Source organism: Rhamphochromis longiceps, linkage group LG20 (assembly GCF_057381845.1).
Source record: "Rhamphochromis longiceps isolate RC_006_pf linkage group LG20, R_longiceps_female_GT1.1, whole genome shotgun sequence".
Lineage (NCBI taxonomy): Eukaryota > Metazoa > Chordata > Actinopteri > Cichliformes > Cichlidae > Rhamphochromis > Rhamphochromis longiceps.
In genome coordinates, this window is record NC_140576.1 from 12,387,739 (window position 1) to 12,402,605 (window position 14,867).

The 14,867-nt window shown below is 39.2% G+C and overlaps 1 long non-coding RNA gene across 1 annotated transcript; it reads right to left on the bottom strand.

Moving 5' to 3' along the window:
- Positions 1 to 2,027: 2,027 nt before the first annotated feature.
- Positions 2,028 to 8,313, bottom strand: LOC146645038 (uncharacterized). The gene is made up of 3 exons (XR_014909164.1): positions 8,223 to 8,313; positions 7,893 to 7,945; positions 2,028 to 2,078 (listed from the first exon to the last, which is right to left on the bottom strand). It is a non-coding gene; the product is annotated as an uncharacterized LOC146645038 (long non-coding RNA).
- Between the last annotated feature and the right edge of the window lie 6,554 nt (positions 8,314 to 14,867).

A 14,867-nucleotide genomic window follows, 5' to 3' on the forward strand; every position in this document is an offset into this window, starting at 1 on the left:
AAAACCCCTTATCCAAATTCCTTCTACAGGATGATGAAAATGAAAGTAGAAGCAAGTTAGGATTTATATGACTTACCCCCCCCCCCCCCCCCCCCCCCCCCCCCCACAATCTTTCAGGGACCTCTTCTTTTTGCAAATGGGGAACTTGACCCAGCACTGGTAACATTATTGTTTTTACCCATTACGCTCTACTTATTATAGGTAAACAGAGGCTGGGGTTGGGGTAATGAAAACAGATGTGAGAGGTCAGCGTGAGCACTGAGTTAGCAGCTGTGATCATGACAGTAAGAAATGAGCTTGCTCTGGAGGGAGAGAAGCACAATGTTTCATCATTTCAAGTCCACCTGGAAGGCATAACTGCAACAGAGATAAGATGTGCCTTGCTCCAGGACACGTCAGTGGCAGATGCAGAGGAAGGACGATGCACTAGAAGTTTAAATCAGTAAAGATTAAATATTCAGTATTTGGTCACAAGCTCTGCAGCTTTACTACTATCAGGATATTACTGCACCAGCGTGTTCAGTACATAATCCACTACATATTTCTCTAAGCAAAGCAGAGCGCATGTGCAGGATGCCATCTCTGTTTCCCAGATGCCCCAGGATGCACCTGGAAAGGCAATGCAAAGCAACAGCAATGCGCATAAAGAAAATACACACAGAGATAAAAACACATCAAACTGCCAACACATGGCTTGAATTGTAAAATATATGTCAAAAGTTGGGTACTTGTGGGTGAACAAGTAAGATGAGATGTTTACTGTCAGTTTCAAAGGACGTAAAGGACACAATCTGCATTTAGGCGAGGGGAAGAGAAATCCAATTTCACTGTGTATACTGCTGTCGCATTTTAATGTCAGCCATAAATGTACTCCAGCTGAATCATATCCAGAAGCAAACTGGATGTGATATGAATGTTAAAGGGTCTATATATATATATGAATTACTGTTAAGCCCCTCACAGCAAAAACTGCTTGTCATATATATATCTTCAAGGCATAAAAAAGGTCTTTGCTGTAATTAGCAAGATTATTTGTCTGTTTTCTGATCATCCGTCTTTCTTGTGGTTTTTGACCATAAAGGGCCACTGTAGCTCAAATGATGACAGAATAAGAGGAGTTGATTCTTACAGTTTCTGATTTTGTACCTGCCAATCCAGGTTATTTAACGTCAAATGTCTTTTCACTTCAAGTGTAAGGAGACCAGGTGTCCGTCTATATGGCATTTTGTCAGTCTGTCCCTTTGTCTGTGTAATCCCTATCAATAGTCCTTTGCCGTGGTGAGCCACAGGCAGTTGGCCTCTCTCTGTATGAGTCTGATCCCCACAGCCTGTGAAGTCAAATGTTGACAGAGAATCACAAACCCCATCAGAATACTAAAAAGGCCAGTGAGTGCTTTTATGAGAAAGTGAGAGCAGGAGTAGGAGCACCCATACAAGCGTGTGTTTGTGTGTATGTGAGTGTGTCTTCATATTCCTACACTATAAAAATGACAAGCCAGGTAATGTCTTGTATTTTGTACCAAGAATGATCACCCTTACTTCAGGGAAATTTTGTGCAGCTGCTCTTTAATTCTTCAAAATGACCTTTTTCAGAGAATAATCATGAACCCCCCAAAGAAAACCCCCCACAAAAAACCCTCAGTGAGACAGTTTCTCTTTTTTACAAAACAAATGTCCTGAAAGAGTTAACATACTGCTACAAGTCTGCAAGCTATGGTAGCTATTGTAAAATGAACCTGATAAGCTTTCATTCCAAATAAAATCTCTTGCCAACCTTGTCTTTTTTCTTTTTCTTTTTTTGCAGTGCATGCATGTTATTCTTTGTGCCTGGCATTGTGAGTGTGTGCTAGAAGGAAGAAAGAGAATAGAAGAGTAAAGGAGATAGAGATAGAGATGAAAGGCCAGTGTTGAGTATAGTGGCTTTCCTGCACGGCTCTATGGTTTCTGAAGGGTGTCTTGGCCTCTCATGCAAATGAGTTTGCATCTTATCAGCTCTCCACGACACTGAAGTCCAAATAATGAGTACTTGGCCGTAGTGGTTGGGTGCACTCGATTTGGTCTGCCAAGCACACTGAAACCTTTAAAATAAAAACCACTAAGCATTAGTTGGAATGAGAGTAAAGCTTAATGAAGTGTGTGTAACCTCAGCTGACAAGATATAATTGTCGTGCCTAAAGATTCACCATATAACAACAGCATATTTCTATAGTGTCGCAGGGTTTTGCTTTGAAGTCTGGTAAATTTTAATGGAGCACTAAATAAAAGCTGTAATATAACCATGTTAATAACTAACAACAGTGTAGCCAGTGTAAATATGTTGGTTTTCCATCTGTAAAATCAAATTAGTTGCACATAATGCATGCATACAGTTGCTTAGTCATGATTGCAATGTTACCATTTTATATAAAATAGAGAGCAATTGTTTATTTACAATATCAAAAATAGGGATAATAACATTTCAAAATACTGCGTGCACATGTTTAAAATGTAATTATGTATTGTTTCATTTACTTAAAGAGAGTGTTGTACAATCAAAAGCTCATTTACACTTTCTCTCCACGATTTTGCAGATTGTAAAAATGGAGGTTTTGCAACAGAAAGCATACAAACAGCTGGTTAATGGAGACATTAATCTCAGAGAACCTACGCTGCACTAAAAATGATTTAGCTGTTGGTAAAAATCTGTCACACTGACTAAAATCAAAGCACATGGTGGGACAGGGGTAAAATAATTAGAGGGCATTTTAGCACAAAGATCCGACATCCTCATGGTATCTACTAATCAGTGATGATCCACGTGTAATGCTATATTAATTGGATGAAATGGCCAAAAGAAAAAAACAACACCATGTAATATACTTGACTAGACTGTCTCGTCTGCTTGAGCACAAAAAACTACTTAAAATACTGTTTCATGCTCTCTTGAAATAATTCTTAAGATGTGCTGTCTGACTATATTGGCAATCAATGTATTTATAGCTGTTGCTGGGGGAGTATAGAGAGTGTTGCATTAACTTGTAAACATGAAAAGAGCCAAAAATAGTTGTGGCCAGAATGAGAACTGGCAAGACAGAGAGAGAGGAAAACAATCATCATGATGTCGGTGTGAATTAATTAACTGGCTTCAGAAAGTTTCACAACATAGCCATGCAAACCAACTTATTTTTGTGTTAATAGCCACCCATTAATCGCTTAGATTTCCATTCAAATTCAGCAAAAATAAAATAAAAGTAATAAAAGTAAAAAATCAGGTGAAAGAAAAGATATCCCAGTAGCAGCATTTGTCTGAGCAGCGTGAACGCAGTGTGACAGATTTACTTTTTTGGCCTGATCGGGACAACGTTTGTTTAACAAGCGTTTCAGTGCCGTCACACGTATCCTGCATTAACCATCACCATTCTTTTGCTGCCGCAGTCGCCCCTTACCCTCAAAGCAATCATTTAACCATAACCTTATCTTGAGTTCACATTGATTTTCTCGCCAGTGTTATTGCTATTAAAACACCTACCGGAGGACACTAAGTCAATGTCAGTGTCATTGTCAGTGTGGGGGGGGGTCACATGTTTCCTCTCTTAGGCATCTTTTTTCTTGTGACATTATCCAAATTCACGAGTTTGTTTACTGACAGAAAATGCGTGGGTTTGAAAATGTCTGAGTCATTGCTGTGCCCCACTGATGAAGTGAGCAGATTGGAAATGGGAAGGTTAATGAGATTTTCACAAAGTGTCCGTCTAGCGGTTTGAACCCAGATTAAATTGACACAGTCTGATTAAAATTAATTGACCTGTGAAATGAGTGTGTCCCTCAACAGTTAAGGATTGATGGATATCACAAAGGGTTCAAGAGGGAAGAAGACATTATTGGGGGAAAAAGGAAAAATTAACTATGTTTGTTTGGCAGTAAAGGGCATATATGGCAAAAGACAGCTCATGTCAGCTCATCAAGACAGGTATACTCTGACACACACACTTCTGGGGATTATATACATTATATATTATCTTAAACCTGAACTGGAAGTGTTTATGTAAGAGAACAAAGCCTTGCTAGCAGCTCTGCATGTCGCTCATGCTGACAGTGCTGTCAAATAGAAAGCTTAATGTTCACTATGTGGTATGCTAACAATATAGTAATATTTGCAATATCATGGAAATCTTATTAGCATATAATGTAGTTAGTCATAAAACACAGATCCCTGTATGTTAGACAATGTAAAGCCTCAGCTCACCTTGGACTCCATACTGTATATACATTATTGTATTATTGTAAGTCCATATGCAGAAAAAACACCTAGTCTCTCATTACTGTAACAGCCGTATGAGTTCATCCCCGAAATAAAACCCATTTCCACGCCTCGAATGACCCTTTTGTACAAATAGTTAACTGCAGTTCATAGTCTACAGTGTTGGACTAATTCACTTTCAGTTCATAGTGATGGAAACTCTAATTGAACAGCCATTAAGACAGTAATGAGGAAGCCTCTTAAGGAATTAACTGAACTGCGACTGAGTTATGCATCTATTCTATGAAAAGGACAGAATTTATCACACTGTTGATCAAATCAATCAGAAAAACAGTGACTGTTTAATTACTGCATTTACTCAAAAATGCAATAAAGATGCAAGGCCAGGTGCACGACTAGAGATACTACAAACCTTGCTGGAAGCAGGGATATAAAAATCAATGTTCCTCACATTCGGCAAGGCCATGCCTCACAAACATAACAAGGATGCTGATGGTATTAGCACAGTCCAATGAGTGGGCATTACTGCTGCAAGGCCATAACTAGGATGTGGTGGATGGATGGCATTACTGAGAGAATGTCATGCTTGGAAAAGCTTCATTGTGTATTTCATTAAAGGATGTGCTGCTTGACTGGCAAAGGGTATGGCACCGCATAGAAGTGACTAATCCAAACTGAGCTTTCTTTGACACTATCTATCTATCTATCTATCTATCTATCTATCTATCTATCTATCTATCTATCTATCTATCTATCTATCTATCTATCTATCTATCTATCTATCTATCTATCTATCTATCTATCTATCTATCTATCTATCTATCTATCTATCTATCTATCTATCTATCTATCTATCTACAGTAGTACATAGTAACACTATGTTATGTTAAGTAGAATTTTATAAAAATATTTCCACATTTGCTTCTATTCCAAGAACAAGCACTGCAAGCATTAAGTATGTGGAATTAAAAATTCCATTGAGAGGAAAATCATCTATTAGTGATGTGAAATTTTTAGAAAGACTTTAAATAAATTTACTGTGTATAAAACGGTAAATACAAAAGAATCATAAGCGTTTAAAAAATTGTTTAAGAAAGAAAAAGGTATTTGTTCCTTTTCATATCGGATGGAAAGCATTTAAAAGTATGGTAACCAATGAGTGAATAAAATATCATAATTGATATAATTGCTCACAGAAAATACATGTATCGAAGGTTACCCAAAATATTGGCAATAAAACTGTAAAAACATTAAAATCACCAGAAGGTAAAAGGTGATGATTAGTGATCAGCCAAAGGTGGGTAAAATAAGGCTATCTGGAAGTTGACTACTAGAAACATGAATGCAAGATGCATAACTGAAGGCTTGCCAGCTCAAAGGTCGTCCAGCTTAACAAGACCCACATCAGCTGTTGAAGAACCAGGACATGCTGATGAGGAGCAGGTTAGTGGAACATGCGACTGTGCCAGCTGACCTAGTAACAGAGGTTATATGCAAAACATCTGGGAACTATCTATGAATAGAAAACCAGAATCCCCACTAACCAAAAAGCACCTAATTGTTCAGTGCAATAATGTCAACAGGAGTCTGGTACTATCAAAGTTGGATCAAAGAGGCTATAACACAGTGGTAATGGTGGTGAGCAATATAGAAATAATGGAAGCACCTAGAAACACTTGCGTATAAGATACAACAAGCTTTTCAATACTGAGGCTCTACAAAGTGCCAAACAAAGGCCACAACTCTAGCTACAATGCTGAAGAGATACCAGAGAAGCAAAGGTCAAGAGAATAAATGGCCTGTTCTCCACATATCCATCCAGGGTGTGCTCTCACCTACAAGGTAATAGTAGCACACAGACAGACCACGCACAGCTGAGACTGAGCAATACTGGGGGAACATCTGGGGTAAAGAAGTCCAAGACCAATGCCAAGCGACTGGTGGACATTAGAGCAGACAACAACAAGCAAGAACCAGTCGATCTTACAAAGACACACATCCAACAATAAAATCTCTAGAATAAATGAGCTGCACAGCACCAGGCTATGACATGATCCATGGCAGAAGAAGCTAAGGCATTCTATGATTGTCTGGCAGCACAAATAAGGGGTCTGCTGCCAACAGGCAGTCATCCAAACTGGCTAACACAAGGCAGAACAATCCCAGTCACAATGGATTCCCACAAGGGTACAACACCATCAAACTATTGTTGGTAGTAACTATTAAAATGATCTGCTCCTCCACAACATGGAAGGTCCTTTCAGACTTTTAGAACAGCATCTTAATAACCAAGCTGAGTAAGCATATGAGGAAAGCTCAGAAAGGCATTGGAAATAATACCAAAGAGCCAAAGCACCAGATCCTGGTTGACCGAGCAGTATTTTATGACTTTAAGATGAGGCAAACAAACCTGAGCACCACTTGGATTGACTTCAAGAACACCTGCGACTCAGTGCTCTCCAAATGGATAGTGGAGTGCTTGGCACTGTACAAGGCTAAGTGTAGACTGATAACGTTCATTAGAAACTCATTCGGACTGACTGTGGAAACTCGAAGGCAATTCCACAAGTCACAGTTAAATGTAGAATATACTGAGATGATGGACTGATAGGAGGACACAGATTCCATTGATGTCAAGGCACAAAAATGTCTTGCAATGCACAGAGGTCACCCGAAGTCCAGGCTCTTTTATCAAAAGAAAGAGGGAGGGTGAGAATTAGTGACCATCAGTTGCACAATCCAAGATGAAACAGGCACCATCTGCAAACACATCAGGAAGATGGCCTCCTGAGATGAGCTGCTCCAAGAATGCCTCAGGCAGCTGAAGACAGATGGTGATGCAGAACAGAAAGAGAAACCATCATGGATGACCGAGCCCCTGCATGGGATGTACCATCCACAGAAAAAGGAAGTGGCAGACTTAAAAAAAATCCTGCCAAAAGTCCGTCCTAAAGTACAGAGGTTCTAATCATGGCAGGATAAGAACAGCCCTAAGCACCAGGTCCATAGAGGCAACAGTCTAGCTCAGGAGATAAGACCCACATTGCAGACTGTGCAAAGGTCCCCTGGAGACTATCCAACACATGATGTAAGATGAATGCTGGGACCACATACACTAAGAGGCACAACCAAATGCCTGGGATAGTGTGGAGGAACATCTGTGCATATGGTCTAGAAGTTCCCAAGTCCTGATGGGAGACACAACAAAGGGTGGCTGAGAACAACGGGGCCTGTGGGACTTTGAGTTTGGACCGACAAGCACCTGGTGGCCAACCAACCAGACATAGTGGTGGCTAAAAAGGAGCAGAAGACCATAATTGTGACAGATGTGTGAATTCCAGCACACAGCAACACGAGTATAGGAAAACAGAGAAGTACCAGGGGCTGAAGGAATAACTGGAGCAGATAAGGAAGGTAAAGTCCAGAGTAACAGGAACATGAGAAGCTATTACCCCAAAACTGGAAGAATGGCTCCAGCAGATTCCAAGCACAATTAATCTCAATATCTTGTCCTAATAATAATAAAAATAATTTAAAAAAATTGTGTCACATAGTGTAAGAATGTAAGTAATTCAGATAAAATATGGTAAAAACATCCAGGGACAGAATATATACTCAGTCTATAATCCAAAATTGTGTCGCTATTACTTACCATGTAGCTTGTTAATATGCAGATCAGCTTCCTCCTCTACCTTGGTGGTAACACTGCATAAAGGGAAACGTAGCATGAAATACAATTACCATGCAAATAAGTCATGTAAATGACACAACTGTCAGGAACCTGCAGCCTCCACCACTGCAGTCTTATTCTTTGAAGAGCAGTAACAATGCAATAAATTAACAGAATTGTTTCAAACTTAACTTAACAAATCTCTATTTGCTCTTCATGTACCTTATCTGTTTTTAAAGGATAAAAAAGAAATAAGGTGCTACAATCTATTCTACAGTCTTGTCTTCTTCCTTTCATCTTTATTTTCGTCACCTGTTCCACCGATTCTTCCCTCCTTTTTTGCTTTTCCCCTTTTTCAGTTGGACAACTTTGCTTTATCTTCCTTTACTTGTTTTCCTTTCTCCATCTCTCCCAAGACTGACTGATGTTGTGTTAAGGCAAGACAGACAGACGGTGGGTGAGGGATTGCCCCTGCCACCCTCTGACACCAGGCCCTATTCAGGCCGTGGAAATGATCGATGTTAAATCTAATTTTAAACACCCCCAGTTTAACTATGGCAGACAGACGGTGAGCAGAGGCTAGCGTCTGGCAACACAGCTGGGGCAACCTGATAAGACCTATGGTTAAGTCTACCTGCTGCTGTGTCTGTGTGGGTGCACGTGTTTGTGTGTGCTTCCTTCTTACTTCAGACAGCTTTCTTTGCACAGGAGCCATCTGTCCTGTATTTAAAGGGGAGTTGGAGGGCGCAACTTTAGATGACACAGATGAGGATCTCTCTGCCCTATGTGCTAAATCTACAAATATTACTCAGTGGAATACCACAGAAACAACTAATTGGTGATATAAAACACAATAAAAGTTTTGCTGATGTTGGGATTTCCCCAATGCGTGGTATAGGTCATAGGTTATTTAATGGGATTTAAATTTGCCAGTTCATCTTGTAGATTATATTAAATATGGAAACATCAAGGAGTAGTACAAGTAGTAGTGTCAAATGTACTTAGGTCCATAATTTGCTGGATAAAGTAACAGTTTTTGTAGTTTTGCAGATCTTCAGCTTTAATTCAAGGGGGTTTGACAAAGAGATTAAATTAAATTTTTAGGGATTTGAGCCATTTTTATACATAGTCCCTCAAATTTAATTAATAATTAACTGACAAGTAGTTTCATGGCAAGGTGAGGCCCATTCCCTTGTTATTGTATGTCAAATGAACAGACCTAATAGCCAAAGTTGATTCAAAGTGATGAATGGTTCAGAACAGAAACTTCACAACATCTAACTAAGCCAAGAAAATTCTTGAGGAGGTAGGCGTTTCAGTCTACAATCAAGAGATGTCTTCATAAATGAAAGTACAGAGAGTTTATAAAGATTAACTTATACACGATTGATAGAAAGAGGAAAAATACTGATAAGGAGAGCAATAGCTGAAGCATACTACATCATCTGTCAAGGTGGTAAAGTCAGTGTTATCTTATGGGCATGTATGGCTGCTGGCATTTTGTGCATTCAAGTTTTTTTTATCTGCCTAACATGAAATAATTATTATATCAATAAAAAAAATAACTTTATATTGATGATAATGCACTGCCCGTATTTGCTGAAACTTTGTGCTACAGTGAAATACTTTTTCATAGCCTTTGTAATTTGAAGTATACACCATCAGTGCCCAGAGATGCCTTAAAGGAATGTCACAAGATGTCAGCAGAGATGAGCTTGGTTAACTGAAGGTTGCTCTGGCTGTTGATTGCAAATCCTCCTATTGAAAAAACATGACACGTAAAAATGATCACACATGGCTGTTAGACTTACTGATGGGTACATTTTAATATAAATGCATCATGAAGTCTTTTTTTGTTCACTTGGTAACACTGATGTTGCAACCATTTTTAGTGTCCTCCCCGCTACAAACCTGGCTCTGCTCATTAATCTTTAAAACAATCACCGACCATACACTGAACCATGTAATTGTTCTGGACAAAAGAGTAGAAGAGGACAGAAGTCAGAGAAACAAGCTTATTTTTTCAGCAACAGTGTTGTGAATTCTGGGTTTGTCAGTGTTTCTCCTTTAAGCTTTTGTAACTCGCCCTGATGATGATTTATGGCTGGCTGGGAGAGCTGATTAAATCACTGAACAGAACGCCAGGTAGCATTACCGAGGCCATCACCACTATATATGGCCGTCGCATGGCAACCACTACATTCCTTTCTGCCTGTTTGTCGTTTGAACTGCCCAATTGTCTCTCAAGCTTGCTCTCTCTCTTTCTGCTCTCATCCGCTTTCCCTTTCTCTGCACGCGCAAATAGTGTCAAGAGAGAATGCGAGAGCCCCGATGAATTTAATTATTCTCTATGGATACAGCACTACAGAATTCTTAAGTTGTGCACTCCCAATTTAGGAGTTCACAAGAACAATAAAAAGAAATCACAAAGGCATGCAAGGATTGTCTAATGGATTTGCAGGTCTAAATTTATTCATGCAGGTTTCAATCTCACCTCTGTCAAATGTGTTGCATGAAATTCACTGCAATGAAGTGTACTGGTGCTTTGTTCATTGCTCTGTAGGTGCATTGATTATTATTTTTTGTCTCTCTAATGTTTTCTTAAAAAAGTTAAATCCAAACTCCTCACCTGATCGGCCACAGGGTCCAGGTTTAGAGTTTTGCTCCAGTACAGTTGTGTTACAAACTTAATCATAGATTAAATCTGCTCAGGTCCCAAAAGGTAGTGTGCCAGCAAACAGGAAAGCAACTGCAAGTTAAATAAAACTGTTGTGAATAGTATGGAATTGCACAAACAGCAATGTAAGCTAATGTCAGAGGTAGTCCTCTTTGTGTTTAAAGCTGGGACTAAACCTGCTGTAAATGCTCTGTCATGTCAGACACATAATATACCAGTTAAACAGCCTCCCAGCAGCCTCAGCAGTTGATGGCCTGTAAATTGTTGATCAGTGGCTTGGCACAGGCCACCCAAATTGATTCCAGGAGCATCCTCCAGGAGTGAGGGTGTCTCGACAAAGGCCAAATATACAGCCATGCATTAGAATGAGAAAGGGGGGGAATGGAAGTAGAGAGAGGCTAGGTAGAGGTAGAGGTAAAGAGTAGAGTGAGAGAGAGAGAAAGAAGGGTAGAAATGTCAGCGATTCTGTGTGTGTGTGTCACAATGGAGATATACACGAGAGACACGAGAGTGGAGGGTGGAAGAGAGGGAAAGAATAACAGTGAAGAATGAAAGTGTCTGTGTGTTTGAATGAGTGAGTCACAAGAGACAGAAATACATTTAGAAAGAAATAAAAAAAGAAACAGAAATATTTTACCACATAAATAATATAGATCAGTCTTTATGAAGTATATTGTTTTATTTAATATGCTTTTATATATCCATCCATTCTGCCAGCCAGCCAGACCTATCATAGGGCAGATGCCAGGATCTGAAAGTCTCTTGCTGGGCATTTAGCACACTCATGTAAGGAATTAGATCAGCATTTTGGAAAACAGATGCTGACAGCAGTGTCATGTCTTAACATGAAATATGGTGTGTGGTCATAGCTGAAGATAAATGTAGAAGAACAGGTTAGTCCAAAGCAGTAAAGTAAAATAGTATAACTAAGCTATTTACCTCTTGTTTAAATTCTACCAAGAATAATCACATAGCATCTGTGGTAAATAATAGGACCCCACCTTTTGGTTTTTTTTTTGTCACACTATGATTGTTAGGTTTGGTAGTTATCGTCCCTTCCTTTGACACTTAAGCCCTTGGTAAAATGACGTAAAGGGGAAAAAAAGTAATGTAAATTAGCGAGTGGCCCTCTCTGATTCGTGTGTCACGGAGAGGAAAATGGAGGGACTGGAAGGGGCAGCTCAATGGCTAAGAAAATCAAACAGCTTAAAGGATGAGAAAAAGCAAATGATGAAATTGGACTGACCTTTAAAATGTCTGATCAAACGCTGTATTCTTAATTCTGGTGGTTTCAGACATCCGTGCCTCTTTTCAAAGTGCATTTTCAGATTCATTGAAGAAAAAAAAATCCATTATTTATTATTAATTGGTGTACTTTGGCTCACTTTTGACTGTTTTCTTTTATTTCAGTAAATCCATTTTTTTGAAATATTAAAGAGGTTAATAATCTTTTACTTTGTAATTCACTCAATTTTATTTGGATAATTTAATCAATTTGCCTTTAAATGTGTTAATCTTTGATTTTTTATTTTTGTGCAATTATCGTTTAATTAATTTATAGATAGATAGATAGATAGATAGATAGATAGATAGATAGATAGATAGATAGATAGATAGATAGATAGATAGATAGATAGATAGATAGATAGATAGATAGATAGATAGATAGATAGATAGATAGATAGATAGATAGATAGATAGATGTGTCTTTAACACACCTCAGAATAGCCACTCACAACAAAATACACCAATTAAAAGCTCGGGAGCTGTGGGACTTCACTCATTAACTTGCAAAGTTTTGGAACCAAACAGAGACCAAATTCATCAAACCAAAGTTTAGAATGTTATTTCTGCCCGCCAGTGTAATTTATCACGTTTAGGGAAGCTGTCACCAGTTAAGTGGATTGCCCGTAATTGTGGCTGGCCCATCACTAAACAGAACCGACTAAACCAGCTCATCAGGGACAGACTTGTGAAATGGAGGGTAGCGATCTCTTTATCCCTCAGCAGAGAATTGAAGGTGGCAATCTCTCTTTCTCTTAACTTGCCTGTCTTTCCTGTGCAGTGTTTTTTCTTCCTTCCTACTTTAATGCCTCACAGCTCTGCTCTGGATGTATATCAGATGTATTATTGTGAAAGGGTTTGAAATGCTTAACAAAATGCAGAAGGATTTATCTAAATACGCAAGTCCTGCGTGAATACTGGGAAAACTCCTGCTACACAATATCCATACAATACATTATTGCTCTTTCATGCTATGTTTATACTAGACTAAATAGTATTTTAGATTTGAGTGAAAACTAATTCTTACATATATAAAAATGTGTTCTCACTCCCCTTGTTCTCACTTTTCTAGATCAGTCATGTTATGATCAGCTAAAATTGTGATTCCACCTCTGAATGCTCTCTTTGCTGTTTTTGTTTTCACAGGGACGTGAATTGTTTGCATAACTTCCAGAAAATCCAAATTTTGTGGATGAGTACACACAGCAAATGTTCAGGCAGGCAACCGCAGTGCCAGATGTGCCTTGAACAAGACCTGTGACGAGGACTGTCTGGGTGCCTATATTTAAAACAAACAGAGAATCAGACATTCATTCAGTCCTGTTGCACTAGCTCCTACCCTCAAATCATATTGAAGATGCGGTACAATGTGGCATCGCTCATATTTAAGCTGCTCTCTCTCTTTTTTGTAATAAAAAGCAAACTCTGAACCCCACAGTGACAGTTTGTAGCAGCTAACACTGTTTAAATTGCACTTCAGCTCTTTAGCCTGTGCACACACAGACAGACTTTTACAAGCCTCAGCCAACGGGCCAAGCCCGGTCATTTCATGCCAGAGATCCACGCCAATTTCTCAGAGCTGACTGATTTTTTAAGAGAGATCGATGAACCCGAGGCTTATCAGATGAACAGATGTCACACAGAGAACTATGGGTAATTACACTGGACTCATAATTCCCATCATCCCTATCCCCCCATGTGATTGAGTTTGTGTGAGTGTGGGTCAGAGAAAAGAGAGAGGCTCAGGGGCAGCTGGTTGTCTTCTTTTATGAGGTATGTCAACCTAAATAATTACTTTGCTGTGATTTGATCCCGTTAAATGACAATCTTCTGCTTTCTGTGTGAGATGTAAACCGGCTATAGTTTTTGGGGTAAAGTTCATAATTAAGATGTGACAATATTCACAGAATTTTTAAATAAGGTTTGTATTTGATGTGTATCATTGCTGCTGGAGTTAATGCCTCATGTTCTGCACTGTTAAAAAGAAAAAGCTGGGAAAACTCAAAATATCAAGGCAACATGATTGAATCCATTTTCAATATTTCTCAAAGTTTGACTGCTGTTGACTTTCCTAAGAGTTACATGTTTAGACAAGATTTTTGGCTACCTGAATTTTCATGTTCACCTAATTACAATATTCCTGTGAGGTTAACAATTAAATTCTATCTTCAGTGCCACATATTGCTACCCTCCCTGAGGATGGGTTTGTGTTCGTTGTATTTGAAAAACCAGGGACCTTGTATATACTGTAACAACACATGTAAGCTTGTGTGGTGGGGTGTGGTCTGCGGTGCCGTGAGGATGCACCTGCATGGCATCCGCAATCACGCCCACGGGGACTCAGGGGTTGATGGGTGTTGTGGTGGTGTGACATATGTTGAATAAAGATGGCTCAAAACAGATCTGTGGTCCCGCCGTGCCTTAATTCCAAAATGAACTGCTGAATATAGTTAAATGCATAGTTTCAAGTGCTTCCGAAAATTCATTCAAATAAAATTATTTGTTGCATTATTAGCAACGTTTAACGTAGAAAGCCATTTCCAAAAATGTTGGAGATTCTGAGAACTGGAGAAATGAGTACTGGATCCATGTGATCTTTGTGCCCTCGGGAGGCGCTGCATTAAAAACAGGAATGATTCTGTGTTGGAAATCACTGCATGGACTCAGGAACGCGTCCAGAAATCACTGTCTGTGATCCGTGTTCACAGACAGTGATTTCTGGCATCTATTTCAGTCACATCTACAATTGAAGATTAAAGTTCTGTCATGCAAACAAGAAACCATATGTGTAAACGATCTAATAATACTGCTGTTGTCTCTGGGCTAAAGCTCATTTAAAGTGGACTGAGACAAAGTGGAAAACTGTTCTGTGGTCAGACAAATAATATCACTTCCATCCTCCTACACCATGACACCCACATAGAGCTGTTCCAGAGTAGTTAAAGCGTGTAGGGTAGTGAAAGCTGTAACCTTTGGAGGTCCTTCAGGTGAACTGG